Source organism: Stegodyphus dumicola, chromosome 5, assembly GCF_044657685.1.
Source record: "Stegodyphus dumicola isolate Sdum_Otavi_A_Nest chromosome 5, ASM4465768v1".
Lineage (NCBI taxonomy): Eukaryota > Metazoa > Arthropoda > Arachnida > Araneae > Eresidae > Stegodyphus > Stegodyphus dumicola.
In genome coordinates, this window is record NC_140772.1 from 145,641,648 (window position 1) to 145,655,655 (window position 14,008).

The window sequence follows — 14,008 nt, forward strand, 5'->3', positions numbered from 1 at the left end:
ATTAAAAAAAAGAAATGTGAATAGATGAACATGTTTTAGAAGGCAAATAATTTTGTGTATTTAATAAATAACCAATTTTTTAAAGTTTATTTATCTTGATTAATTTTCAATTTAAATATTGAAATTTTTATTAACTTTTTCTGCTGTTGATAAACATTTAATGCTCTGAACATTCATATTTAAAATAACTTTCTATTTTTAACATTTTAAAAATTTATATTATATGAAATTATATATAATTCTTTTATTTTTAGAATTATTTTGATTTAGAAAACTAAGAAATCGGGAGATAAAGATGAAATTTGTCACAAAAAAAAAAAAAAAAAAAAAAATCTCCAAGATATATGTTGTCTTTGTTATTGATATTTGTTGTTATATCTGATCATGTTTTTCTGCTTGCAAAAGTGCAACTTCATTTGGCATTTCTGTGTAAATTAGAAGCACTAAATAACAACATAATGCTTTGTAATTTCAATATTGAGAATTGAATTATTATTCAGAATGAATAATTCCTAAAATTCAATATTTCAGAATTGTGCCATGAAATGTTTAATTTTCTTAATTTGGAAGCATTATTTTACAAATATTTTGAAAAAGGAGAAAAATCTTTTCAATACTTTATATTTCTTACATTTATATTTTTTGCCTCCTCCTTGAAATTTTCCAATTAATATCTAATGTTAATTAGTTGTTAAAAGAAGATATTTTTGAATTTGATATCTGAATTTTTTGTTTTCTGTGAAAAAAAAAATGGATGCAAAAAAGTATGTCACAAGACATATTTTTAAGATTTTAAAATTTATTCTTTTTGACAATTACAGTCAGTTTTCGAAGAGCTATTATTAGATTTATTCTGAATTTTATTAATTGCTTTATGTTGTTCAATATATTTAATGCAAGATATCTTGCACTAAACAGTAGGTATGACAATGACAGCTATTTAAAAAAAAAGAAAGAAAGAAGAAGCATTTCTTGTGGAAAAAAATTATTTCTAATTATAATTTTCTCTGTTACTGAGAAACGTTAATTCCTAATATTAATTCAGAAGTTATTAATATATTTTTATTTTCTAAATCTGTAAACATTATTTAACAAAATAAAGGTTTTTTTCATATTTCCAAGAGTTTTATTAAAAAAAAGCAGGAAGTGTGGGAACATTTTTCTCAATTTATTATTTTTTTTTCTAATCATAGAATTGCTTCTGTCTTGAAAATTTCTCATTAATAACTAATATTCAGTAATTGTTAATATGAATTAAATTTATTACCTCAACATTTTATTTTATATATCTGAAAATTATTACAACAAAATATTGCTTCAGAAATAAATTTTATATGTTGTGGAAAAAAAATTAAGGAGGTTGGCAAAATTGTCTGTTATTATGTAAACCAAACCCTGGTACCTTGTGTTACTATGGAAATGCATGTATTACCTAAGAATTACGTAGAAAAACTTTGCATCTATTTCATATTTCATAAGAAATATATTTGATATTTTTTGTTGTAATTATATATTTGTGAAACTTAAATTTACATAGTATTAAATACTACATTTCTCTGAAAATTTCAAATGGGAAATGACAGTTTTGCATTTTAAAGCTGGGCTAATTTTTAGCATTCAAGAAGTATTTCAGGTCTTGTATTTAATTTTTTTTTTTTTTTAAATAAGATCTTAGGCTAAAAAATGAAGTCTAAGAGGATTTTAATATTAGTGTTTCAACCTATAATTAATTGTTTTTTGTTAAAACCCATGAATTTTTATGCAGGATAAATCAAAGCACAGGATAAAAGAAATCCACTTTTTTTGTTAATTTTTTCCTTTAAATATAAGACCATGTGGAATTTTTTAAAACTTTTCTGTTGTCTTTCATTCTGAAATACTTCATTTAGCTGTGAAATCTGTAGAGTTCACAGCTAAGTGTTAAGGAAAAATATAATTTTTTATTCTTACGTGCCTTAACGTTTAGCTTTAAACAAATTATGCTTTGAAACATTCTGCATATAGTTTTTAATTGTAAAACAGTATATTATTTTAATATTAATAATATATTAAATAATAAATATATATTATTTTATATATTAAATAATAAAAATATATTATTTTAATTATAAATAAGTATTTTGTAAGGAGGCAAAGCTAATCTTTGAGGAGTAGTATGCATGTGCATCAAACTCTCTTCAGAGGATAATGCACCTGGTGAAAGGGAGACATGAAGTAATTTTCTTCCTTCAATTCCTTTGTTCCTAAACATCTTTCATGTTTTTTTTTTTTTTTTTTTTTTTTTTTTAATCAGCACGATTCATACAATAAAATTGATGAAATGCAATTTTCACTACAGGAGAGGGGGGAAAATAATGCTTCAAAATAATTTTATCCAAGTTTTTTAAAATGGTTAGTTAAGGTAAAAGAATTGTTGTAAAATACGTTTTTGTGAAAAACTAGTCATAAAATGATATTTTATTAAAAAAAAATAATTGTGAGAAAGGAGGGGAATCACTTTTTTCCCTTCATAGATATGTACTGTGAATTTGATCAATTTTGCATTGGAAATTTCTTCATGAAGGCAGTCCTTTTCATCAGTCAATATCATGTATCATGTCAGTGTCATGTATCAAGAAAAGGACAAGTCAAACAAATTTAGATGAAAAAACAAATTAATTATAGAAGGACTGTATCCTGTCCTTTTTAAATAATTTATTTGCATGTTGTTATCGAATATTTTGTCTAATATTCATGAGGAACTAGATTGAAAGTTTTAAAACTTGAATGTCTGAAACATAAAAATACCCTTTAGCTTAGAGAATTAAGAGAATTAAGTTTATTAATTACGAGAATTAAGATGTAGAGAATTAATTTTTAGTTCATATATATTTTAATTGTGTAACTATATTACTGAGATACCAGATAAATCATTTCAAGGGAATAATTTATTAGTTTAGTCTTAAACAAATCATTTCTACCTCTACATGTGCATATTGTTTTTATTTAACATTTTGGGGCACAAATGATAAGCCTTAATAAAGATTTAAAAATGTGCGTTTTTGCTTAACTAATGAAAAGGCATTCTGTGAATTGAATTTGCAAGGAGAAGGAATAATTTAATTGAACATTGTGCAGGTGTTATTGAAATAAAACTCAAAACAACAGTTTTTAATTTATATAGGGAGAATAATTTATAAAATTTCTAAAACATTTATTTTGGTAAGTTGTAAAATTTCTTTACAAATAATTTTATGGAAGGATTGCATCCATTCACTTGCTAATAGAAAATGTTGATTTTTGTTTTAGAATAAATTTAATTTAAAGCAGTTTTCTAATTTCTCCACCAAATACTCAAAACTAGGCTTGAGTTTTCACATGTGTTATCATTTACCCAGGCTTACACATAGCATGTGAGGCATGAATAATCATGAGATATTTAAGAATTAAATCTTAAATGATTTTAATTATTAAATAATAGTTGCATTCATTCCGAACCCTTCTTACGTAATTTTTTTAAAAAATTGATAGCTTAATATCTCTGTTGCAATGAAGTGAATGAAAAATCCGACTTTTTCACTTTAGATCTATATTTGAACTATTTGAAAGAAAAGTACTCTGAGAATTTCTGCTTTTAAATTGTGTTTTATATTTATGCTTATGAGAATTACCCCACTTTAAATTTCTACACTTTTTTTCTGCATTCATCATTTTCATTTTGCTGAGCTACTGTCTGTGTACTATAGCAAGTTACTTTATTATGATTAGCTTTGTCCTTACTGTTCAGTAATCTTAAAAATTATTTACAGTACATGTGAATATGAAGTTCATAATAGTTGAAGATAACAGAGCATGCAGTTATATCAGTATTTCTATGATAGGGAGAGGTTCTAAAATCACAGATTCATAAGTGAAAGCTTTTATATTCTGTGTATAAAATCTCAGGAAATTGTACAGATAGCCTTAAACGATTTTTATTTTTAGTCTTTTCTTCTTATTTTGATTTTTAATGTATTTCCCCCACCCCATATTTAATGTGAGTGATACTGTTTATTTTGCAAAATGAAAATAAGTCTATGATTTTAGCAGACATTTTTGAACAACTTATTTTTCTATGCATAGACCTGATATGCAGTTCTGTTCTAATATATATGAATAAATGTTCTGATATGAATATTTCATCCTACAACCCCTCAAGGCAAATCAACAGTTATATATTTAATAACTTTAGTTATTATGTGTTTTTGTTTCTGGCTTTCACAGGAATAACACCTTTTCTAATAAAAAGCTATGTTTGAAATTTATATTGTTGAAAATATTTAAATGTCCGCTGAAAAATTATATAGTTAAAATATAAATAAGTAAACAAAATGAATAAACTTTTAAAATGACTTTTTCTAAATTATAAATAAAAAATATTTGCTCTCTATGGTTGCTGATTTAAGTCAAAGATTACTGCATATTAATTACCGTATTTTTCGGCGTGGGACGCCCACCAGTGTATAATGTGCATCTATAATTTTACGCTAGATTTTTAAATTTTTGTTTGTATATCTGTATAACGCGCCATTCGAACAATAATGTACTGCATTGACAAGTCTTAAGAGGAACAATATGTGTGTGGGTTAAATGCTTGAGGGAGTAAATATTCCTGCAAAGAGGATGGATTCAATGCAAATGTCCAAAAGAATGCTATGGTAGGGTTTCGAGAGAAGGTGGATATAATCTGGAGAAAGAATGCACTTCCAACACGAAAGAAGTCATGGAATTAGATTTCAGATGTTTTCTCTTTCTGTGAAGCTGTGATTTTCAAGTGAACATCGAAGGTTTTAGTTGAAATACAGTTGATCTTGTGTTAATTTTAGTAGTAAATATGGTTCCTGCAAAAAACACACTGCTAGTTTTAAATGCAAAGTCATTCAGTTTGTGAAAGAAAATGGAAATTGTGCTGCAGCAAGGGTGTTTGGTGTTGGTGAATGATAATGATTCACCAACAATGATGTTTGTTTATGTACCAGATTTGCAGTGACGGTGAAGATAAAACAGAAATCGATGATGTGCCTGAGGATATAACGGAATACCAGCATGTTGAACATTTTATGCTATCCGATAATGAAAAGATTTTAAATTTAAGAGGTATGTCATTTCTTTTAAAACAGTATAAGTAAACACAAAAATGTAACTTATGTATGCCGATTTTTTTCCATATTTTTAATTTATTATTTTTATATCCGTCGTGCACTCGTATAACATGCACTCGTAAATTTCAATCATATTTTTGGCAAAAGTGCATGTTATACGCTGAAATATATGTTATGTACTGTGTAGAAATACATTACTTGCCATTTAATGTCAGAATTAATAATATAGCTGCTAAAAATAGAACATATTTTGGGTTTCATATGTTAATTATACCAAAATGTATCATATTTGCATAAATTTATACATTTTGAGCAGAAGGCTTAAATAAGGAGGGATAAATATTATTAATTCAGTAATAAGAATAGAAAATAGGCAGAATATAATTGAACATTTAAAAATTGATACTTATTGGAATGAACTATGCTTCAATGCGTATGTTACTTTGTACATGAAATACTAATGACAATTTTAAATAATCAAAATGACAATAAAATTTAATACATCAAAGGCAACCTCATGGACAGAGGACTGCATATCTAGTAGAATAAAATATTGTTAGTTCTGTCTTGAGACAAGTTTTGGAATTTTATTGTTGAGAGACTTTAATAATGAATAGTCTTTTAACAAATTTTTAATTCTTTTTTCAATTAAAATAATATGAGATTAAGCATAAATATGAAATTCTGAGACGACAATCATTTTAAACTGCTTAATATGTATTAAAGGAAAAGATTTGTCTATTAAATAGTTGATATTTTGAAATATGTAATTATAAAATTAAATTAAATAAAAATATAAAAATTTATTTTGCTGCTGTCATAAAAGAAATACAGGAATTCATAATTTGTTTCACCTTTTCAACAACATCTCTTCACTGAATATATAAATATTCATGATAGCTAATGATATCCAATTATCTACATATCCAGTTTACCAATTATCTTGAGAGTTTATTGCAATGTTTTGGTATCTGAATGTAATAATTATGATGGATGTAGAATTTTTGAAATATAAACCAGGTTACAAAATGCTATAAAATAAAAAAGAACATTTATTAACACAATGTAAAGAGGAATAAATGGACAGTCAGCAGCACTGCATGACCGAAAGTGTAAATCAGTCCGGAGAATACAGCAGCACTGCTATGATGACGTGGCTATTTGACATGGCAGTAATGAGCCATCTTCATCACTTGTAATATGCTGCAAATGTGGGTAAAAACACAGATCCCATGTGGCACACAGCCATCACACCTGTCCTGAAGAAGTGGATTCTTAATTAACTTGCTTGAAATAGAACTTGAGCTTACAAGAGCAAGTCCATGTTGTGCTGGATATATCTCTACTATTCTTTTTAATGGTCATGTAGCTGGGAAAATGTCACCTTTTAGCAGAATAATATCACCAATTTCCAGGAATGACCATTCTCATCTGGATTTCAGCATATGCAAGCATTCACTGTGCCATCTCTCTTCTTCATCTTCTTTATTTTCTGCAACAGAAACCTCATGGAATGAAGGGGAGGCCTGATACAATCACATTCAGGAACACTTGTAGTAGTTTCTCATAATTCTTTCAAAGTTCACTCAGTTTTCTCTTTGCTGCAATAAAGTTACTTCCTTATCACAGGAAATGTGAATGTAGGCAGGAGAATTAACTTGCTTGAAATAAAACATGAGCAGTAATTGTTACAAACACAAACAAGTCCATGTTGTGCTGGATAAACCTCTACTATTCTTTGTAATGGCTGTGTAGCTGGGAAAGTGTCACCTTTTAGCAGAATGATATCCCCAATTTCCAAGATTGACCATACTCATCTGGATTGCAGCATTTGCAAGCATCTCTTCCAGAGCTTTATTTTCTGCAACAAAAACTTCTTGGAATGAAGGTGTGAGGCCTGATAAAATCACATTCAGAAACACTTGTAGTAGTTTCTCGTAATTCTTTCAAAGTTCATTCAGTTTTCTCTTTGCTGCAATAAAGTTACTTCCTTATCACATTAAATGTGTCAGGTATGCCTTGGCTTGCAGCAAACCTCTTGAATGCAACAGTCAATTGTTAAATCTCAGACAGCTTCTTGGTGAGCTGTTGTTAGCTAGCTGTTGTTGCCATGCAAACGAATACAGTCAAAAGTCTTTAATCCGGACTCGTCGGGACTTCGGTGATTCCGGATTATTGATTTTTCCGGATTATAGATCATCAGTTTAAATCTGGTAAGATGGCATGCAGAAATTATAAAATTAAAAATATAAAAACAGTAATTTATAAAATAATGAGCAATTATGATCTAAAGGGTATCAAAATTTGCAAAAAAAAAAGCTTAATATTTATTTGTTTACTTTATTAAACATTTCTTTCAACGCGCGCATGCGTAAAGCATACATTATGCATAGCCGAAATTAGAAAATTGCAACCAGAAAACTATTTAATTTGTATTCGTGATATTTGTAATGACCAGGAATTTGATTTAAATCATATCAAAGACGAAGTACATTGAGATGAAATACTACATTTAATAAGGAATTATAAGCCGAATAAAATAAAAACATCTGCCCTGAAGATAACGATAATGTTGACATATCAACTTCCAGTTCATTGCGCGCCGCCACGTTCCCCCTCCCCCCCCCCGCGCAAAGCAGCGTGAAATTGATAAACAGATTTCCGAACGGTTAAATAAACAAAGGATATGCCTTTATCCATTTCTTGGAGCAATTCCACTTTTTGTTTGATGGACATCGAAACATACATTCGTTTTCGTAGATCCTTTGGGAGCTCCAGCATCGGAAATTCTATTTGACATAATCGAAAGTTCAAGCTTACTTTTATAAAATTGCTCTTACAGTCTGTAAAAAATAATAAGCCGGATCCAATTCGAAGATTAAGGAACAACGCAATCATCAACATTAACTGAAATAGACAATTAGATAATTTGAGCTTATACCGTCCGTTATACATTAAACGCGCAGTGAAAACGTATTCTGCGCTTGTGCACACGCAAATGCGCAGTCGTAAAGGTCTTACGCGCACGCTTAAACGCTTATGCGCATGCGCAGAAAGTTTTTAGCTTTGAGGTCCGGATTATAGATCATTCCGGATTATGGGTGTCCGAATTAACGACTTTTGACTGTAATACAGCATAGCTGTTAGCAGTCCATTTACCATGTCCTTAGTTAAATTTTAAATCATTGGGACCGTATAATTAATACTACAGTTAGCAAATGGCCCTTATAATTTGCAAACTATGCATTTTGCTTTGAAACTTTTAATAATTTTCTTTGCTCCATTGATACAACAGTTGTGTTTTAAAATGGAATTTACCACTATACAACTTGCATATGGAATTTCATTCAGCTCAATCAAGAGTTCATCCAGTCTATTAGGAGACTGAATAATAAATGAATGGTTAGCATTATAATTTATTCTAGTATGCTGAATACAACCTGCCACTTGTAGGAGGCTGTCTTCAAAAAAATTATTTGATGCTGCGAACACTATAACTTTCAAAGGTTTCTTGCAACTTAATAATTGTATGCCATCTTTAAAATGCACTTACTATACCCACAATACTAAATAGTGCCTTGATGCTTTTCTACATTCCAAAGAGTTATAGGGAAATGTTCACCCTTGAAATTTGGCAAACAGTTTTGTATCTTTTCGATAAGTGCTATTTAAGAAAGTACTTAAAGTTTCAATTTTTAAACTGTGTCATGAAAGTATGGTATTAGTTCTCTTTTCAATCAATGCATCTGATCCTCAGTGATGTTACAGAATTCAAAACTCAGTCAAATTCAAGGGGCCTCTTTTACCACCACAGTCAGTTTATTTTGAGCTTTTCTAACAGACTCCCCAGGAAGCAAGGTCTGTTGGGTATAATTTTGATGGAATGTAATTCTGATCGAGACCTCAGTAAAACTCCGAGATTTCCGTACTTCAGTTAACAGTAAATGTTTTTCATCTGCGACAAGGTGATGATAACCTTATTAGTGCAACAACATACCATGCAAAGATTTGAAACTTATAGTAACTCAGAATATTTTGAATGGAACCAACAAACTTTGATAGAATTCAGTTCTAATCTAGGAAAAGAAGAATAACTGTAGTTATGACAGCTATTGTAATATTAAGTTCTTGCTGTTATAATTAATCACTTTTTGGTATGCAAAATCTGATGCATTACGAAATGTATCTCAACTGCATTGTCTGGAAGTGAATGCATCTAGGAATTTTAATATACTGAAACTTTATCCATTTTTCATTAATACTATTAGGAACCAGATCATACCAATCACTATCGGAAATCCAAAGATGTCGATACGTAATCTCCATCGCTTTTACAGCTATTGAAAGGTTAAAAAATCTCCGATGATTGTAATTGTAATTTTCTTCAACAGCCAAGACTGTCTTAATCCCATTATATAATAATGTTGAATCAGATTATAATTTCAACAATTTAGACAATTTATTAGGCATAATTTGCACATTGAGAGAACCAGTTTCCTGGTTCAACAAATATTGGCTTTAGGAAAAGCTAATTGGTTCACCATTTCCTTAGTTTAAACCACTTCTTTGGTTCCTTAATTTCTTTAGTCACCTGTTTCGTAGCTTCCAATATATAAACTGCCTACAAGTATCAAAAGCCTTTTCAGTGCTTTTCAATCTAAAGAAAAGATCATCGCATAGAAATAATTTCTTATTATCTCTGATGCGTGGCGAATCTTTTTCACCATCCACTGGAATTGTTTCAAAGTATCATTGGCAGAAATGAAAAGGAGGCATGAAATAAGTTACCATGATTAATCGATCCCATACTTCTGAATCTTTTTCCCCCACTCACTGCAATTGTTTTAAAGTATCATTGGCAAAAATGAAAAGGAGGCATGAAATAAGTTACCATGATTAATCGATCCCATGCTTCTGTTCTGCGAAGCATTTCTACCTTCTTTAGCTATAAGAATGTGCTCATACAATTCGGCAGTATCAGACATAAACACTACAACATGTATTATGAAACTTCCAAGTACCAAAACTAATCCCACTTGATAGTTAGTCCTACAAATAATATGGAATTCAAAGACTTTCCTTTATATTAGGTTTAGAAAAACCATAGCACTATTTGGTATAAATGCAGAATGTTGAGGAATGTATTATGCATTATCAGGTAAACCTGTGTGTTAAATTAACTAGACTCATAGACTCAGTTTTTCATAATCGGACATGTATTCTTTATAACCTTTTTACAAACTAGGATTTCACTTAAATTTGTGATCAATGGCAATTAAGTGTGAAATTGCCACTTCTTTATATTCTCTCATATTTTCAGCAGAATCTCAAAACGGAAGCTTCACGAAGAGTCTAATCAGAATTCACTTTGAAAAGCTTTAGATGATATTTCTCTTTGTGTGCTAGCACTGTAACCCTTTGAAGTAACTCACTAGTTTCCCAAAACCACTTCAGGGCTTTGTCAGTGTTTAACTCAGTCCAAAAGTTGTCTAGTGCAATTGCGGTTTCATTATCACGAAATGTGTTTCGAATTCTTCCAGAAAGTACTCAACCAAAATATGTGTGTTGTGCCACTACTGAATTTTTATTTATACCTGGCAACAAAAGGCAAATCCATTATAACTGCCAATAAAAATGTCAATTTTTCTCACTATATTCAATATCAGCTAACAACAGAATCTTCAGATGACAGAATATTATGATCCGTATGCCTCGGTGGAAGAGGAGAGGTAACTTATTTAGCATAACACTCTCTTGCAGAATGAAATTTTAGAATCATGAGCGGAAAAGCACATCTGGATAAACAGTAGATAGAGCATAACTTCTTTTCAGTGGTAACTTCAGTGTACAAGACTCCAAAATAAAGCTGCATTCATTACCAGTATGCAGAACAGAACAACTGTGCTGGTTTCCCATTCTATCAAGTGCTTGAATGATTGCAGTGGGAAACAATACTTCTTATTTTTTCCATGTTAAGCTTTAAATTATAAGAATTTGAGATCACAACTGGATTTAAGTCAGCTGTAAAAAAACTGACTTACTGTTCTCATGTAGCAGTGTGTATTACTTAAATTTCGAAAAACTAATGCAAGTATGTTAAGTACCACAGAGGCAATTAAAGCATGGATTATATATTTTTTATGTTATCTTTCCCTCTGTTACATCTAATTCCTTAAATTTAAATATTTTAATGGTACCCATTCTTTAAACAAATAAACATAATTTATTCCTTTACATTGATAAGAAGCAATTTTATTTGCACTTGTATTAGAAATACATTGGCATTTTCGCTAAGGTCTCTTTTCATGCTCAGTATTACAAATTTCTAATGAAGCACATCTATTACTTAAATTCTAAGAAGCTGTCACATAAGGAATGTCAATAGCTACTTTCTGAGACCATAAATAATGAGTATTGGAGCCTACGTTTTGACACAAAATAAATATTAAAACAACTGTTCTCTTGTAGAAGCTTCTACATGCAATGAATATAAGTTCCGAATTATCTCATTAGAAACATCACCCTAACACTGTAAGCTTGAATGATTTGTTACTGGTTAATCTGAAAAAGTTTTTAATAAAGATATTGTTATCTCTTTTTGTCATTATATTGCTTGAAATCGTTGTATTTTCAAAAATAACAGTTACCCACTGATTAATATAATGTACTTTAAATACCCAAAATATTACCTGCCTTATTAAATCTACCTTAGCAGCTAGAAGCATCTCTCATTGGTCTTACTGGGATACTGCACATCTACTGTATCTACATATATTATATATATAAAATCTTGTGGCACTTTGCATGTAATATGCAGTTCTTCTGTATAAAGTCTGAAACTTTCTGAGTGAAAATTCACTTTGCAGCCCATAGCTACCATATCGAGTTAACATTAATCTAAAACAAATGGCCACTGTAAGATACATAATCTGTTAATTACTGTAATGAAAGTCGGTACAGAACAGGAAGTCTTTTTTGGAGAAGTTTTCTGTTACGAGAAGTTGATTCTCTCACAAGTGGGATGGAGTTGGAAGTTATCTTGTCTATAAGAAGATGTCCAAGACTGTGGCCAGTAATAGACACTTAGTAAGGTATCAGGATGGTAAGTAACATCATCATATTTTCATCTATTTCGCAGAGTATATAGAGAGCAGTAAATGCTTTTACCAATTTCTACTGCACTTCTACTTTTTATATAGCCTTAAGAATAGAAATATTTTTTTATTGCTTTGAATGTTTAAATGCACCTTGAAGATTGAATATCTAAAAATTTTTAAAAAAAATTAATAAATAATTACTTTGAATGTATGTTCATTCAAATTAGAAATATTTGTGTTAATTACATATTTTTATATAATTCACAAAGTAGCAAAAATAAGTGTCTGTCTTAATTGCTTAAAGCAAAACCAGGAAACACAATTTACTGCAAAACGAACTGCATCTGTGTCATCTATCCTTTTCTCAATTTAAGGGAACCACTTACTATATATGTATTTAAAAGAAGACTGTTAATTATTTAAAAATTTTTAATCTGTTTGTTTTCAGTCCCAAATTTAATTAAGTAGAAACCTATATTCATATAGAAGAGCATCTTATTGCTAGAAACTAATTAATAATAATATAAGAAGTAAAATATACTTCTTATATTGGTGACGGTATCAGGTTCAATGTTCTGTCTTACTTTTTTCGGGAACATGCAAAGACCTGACTCGGAACAGAGAGCTTACTAAATCTATGTTCAATAACTGTGGGAAGTAGACAGGATACACAAGAAGGGTATACAAAACCCTTTGTTTTTCTCTCTTTACAATAATTTCCGTACTTCGGAATACAAAGACCCACTACTTGTGGTCTAAACGTAAGAATATAAAAATATTAAACTAAACTCTAACTTAACTTTGGAATAATAAACGTGGAAGATTGGCCTTATATTAACAGGAAGCCGTATGTACTACAGAGAACTGTTAACACTACAATACGTTTAAAAATTATCACGAGGATTAAACCTCTGGCCTGGAAGCCAACCAGCAACTGAGTAAAACTTCTAAGGTAAGCGGCCTGCTTCGACTAACTCCATCCTCTCTCTCGCTTGGCAAAAAGCCACAACTTAAGTACTTGGAGTTCGCCAGACAAATTTTGCATAAATAAGTTAACGCTTTTAATTCTGGCCGGAAGTAGAAAATAAGAAGTGATAGTAAAGATTTAAAATAAAATAAACGTTAGTAAAACTTAAGATCCTTACATACTTCCCGCCAGTGTTAATTAGTTTTAAACTGAGGTCTAAAACGACCTTGTTGAAAACATTTAGCTCTAGAATCTAACGCGAGGCCAATCTTTTACAAACATTTCTCACTAGAAACTAGAAATTAAAAAAAAAAAAGAAATTTGTTTTTACAATAGCAGCTCCAAGGACACGCAATTTTTCATCTGTACTGCATCTAAACAGGAGCTTTTATTCAAATCTGGTTCCTTCCAGAGATCTGGAAGGAAAACTAGTTTAATGAAATGTTACACAATGAAATGGCAAGTAACATGCATATTTATATTTCTCTTAACATTCTTATTTCATTCATGACTATTTTAATTATCTCTCCCCGTGCTCTCTGACATGTGTTGTAAAAGAACACCAAACACGAATGTGTTTATGTATACGTGTTCAACACTTCCTCCTACAATCAAAACACTAACGTGTTAAAAATTCAACATACCAAGACCTCGTAACACACCCTAACTTCAACTCTAAACCCTGAGGTACTATTCTGAAAGTGGCTAACTCTGAAGTGTAGCGTCAGAGAGCCTAACAACATTCATTCAACCTTTAACACATATTCACCATGATTTGGTCTTTTTACAGTAACACGAATAAAAAAAATTTTTAACATTACTTT

At 30.0% G+C, this 14,008-nt stretch overlaps 1 protein-coding gene and 1 pseudogene across 2 annotated transcripts in view; both read left to right on the forward strand.

Annotated features, from left to right (window-relative positions):
• The window catches only part of LOC146997269 (cullin-5-like), a 572,661-nt pseudogene that overhangs the window by 524,803 nt on the left and 33,850 nt on the right, over positions 1 to 14,008 (forward strand). Inside the window, exon 20 of the transcript XR_015040943.1 lies at positions 4,998 to 5,115. The product of XR_015040943.1 is annotated as a cullin-5-like (transcript). The remainder of the gene's footprint in view (positions 1 to 4,997; positions 5,116 to 14,008) is intronic.
• LOC146997277 (uncharacterized) overlaps positions 6,054 to 14,008 on the forward strand; it is a 32,247-nt gene continuing 24,292 nt past the window's right edge. Inside the window, exon 1 of the mRNA XM_085816303.1 lies at positions 6,054 to 12,222. The gene's annotated coding sequence lies outside the window, so the exon portion shown is untranslated. The remainder of the gene's footprint in view (positions 12,223 to 14,008) is intronic.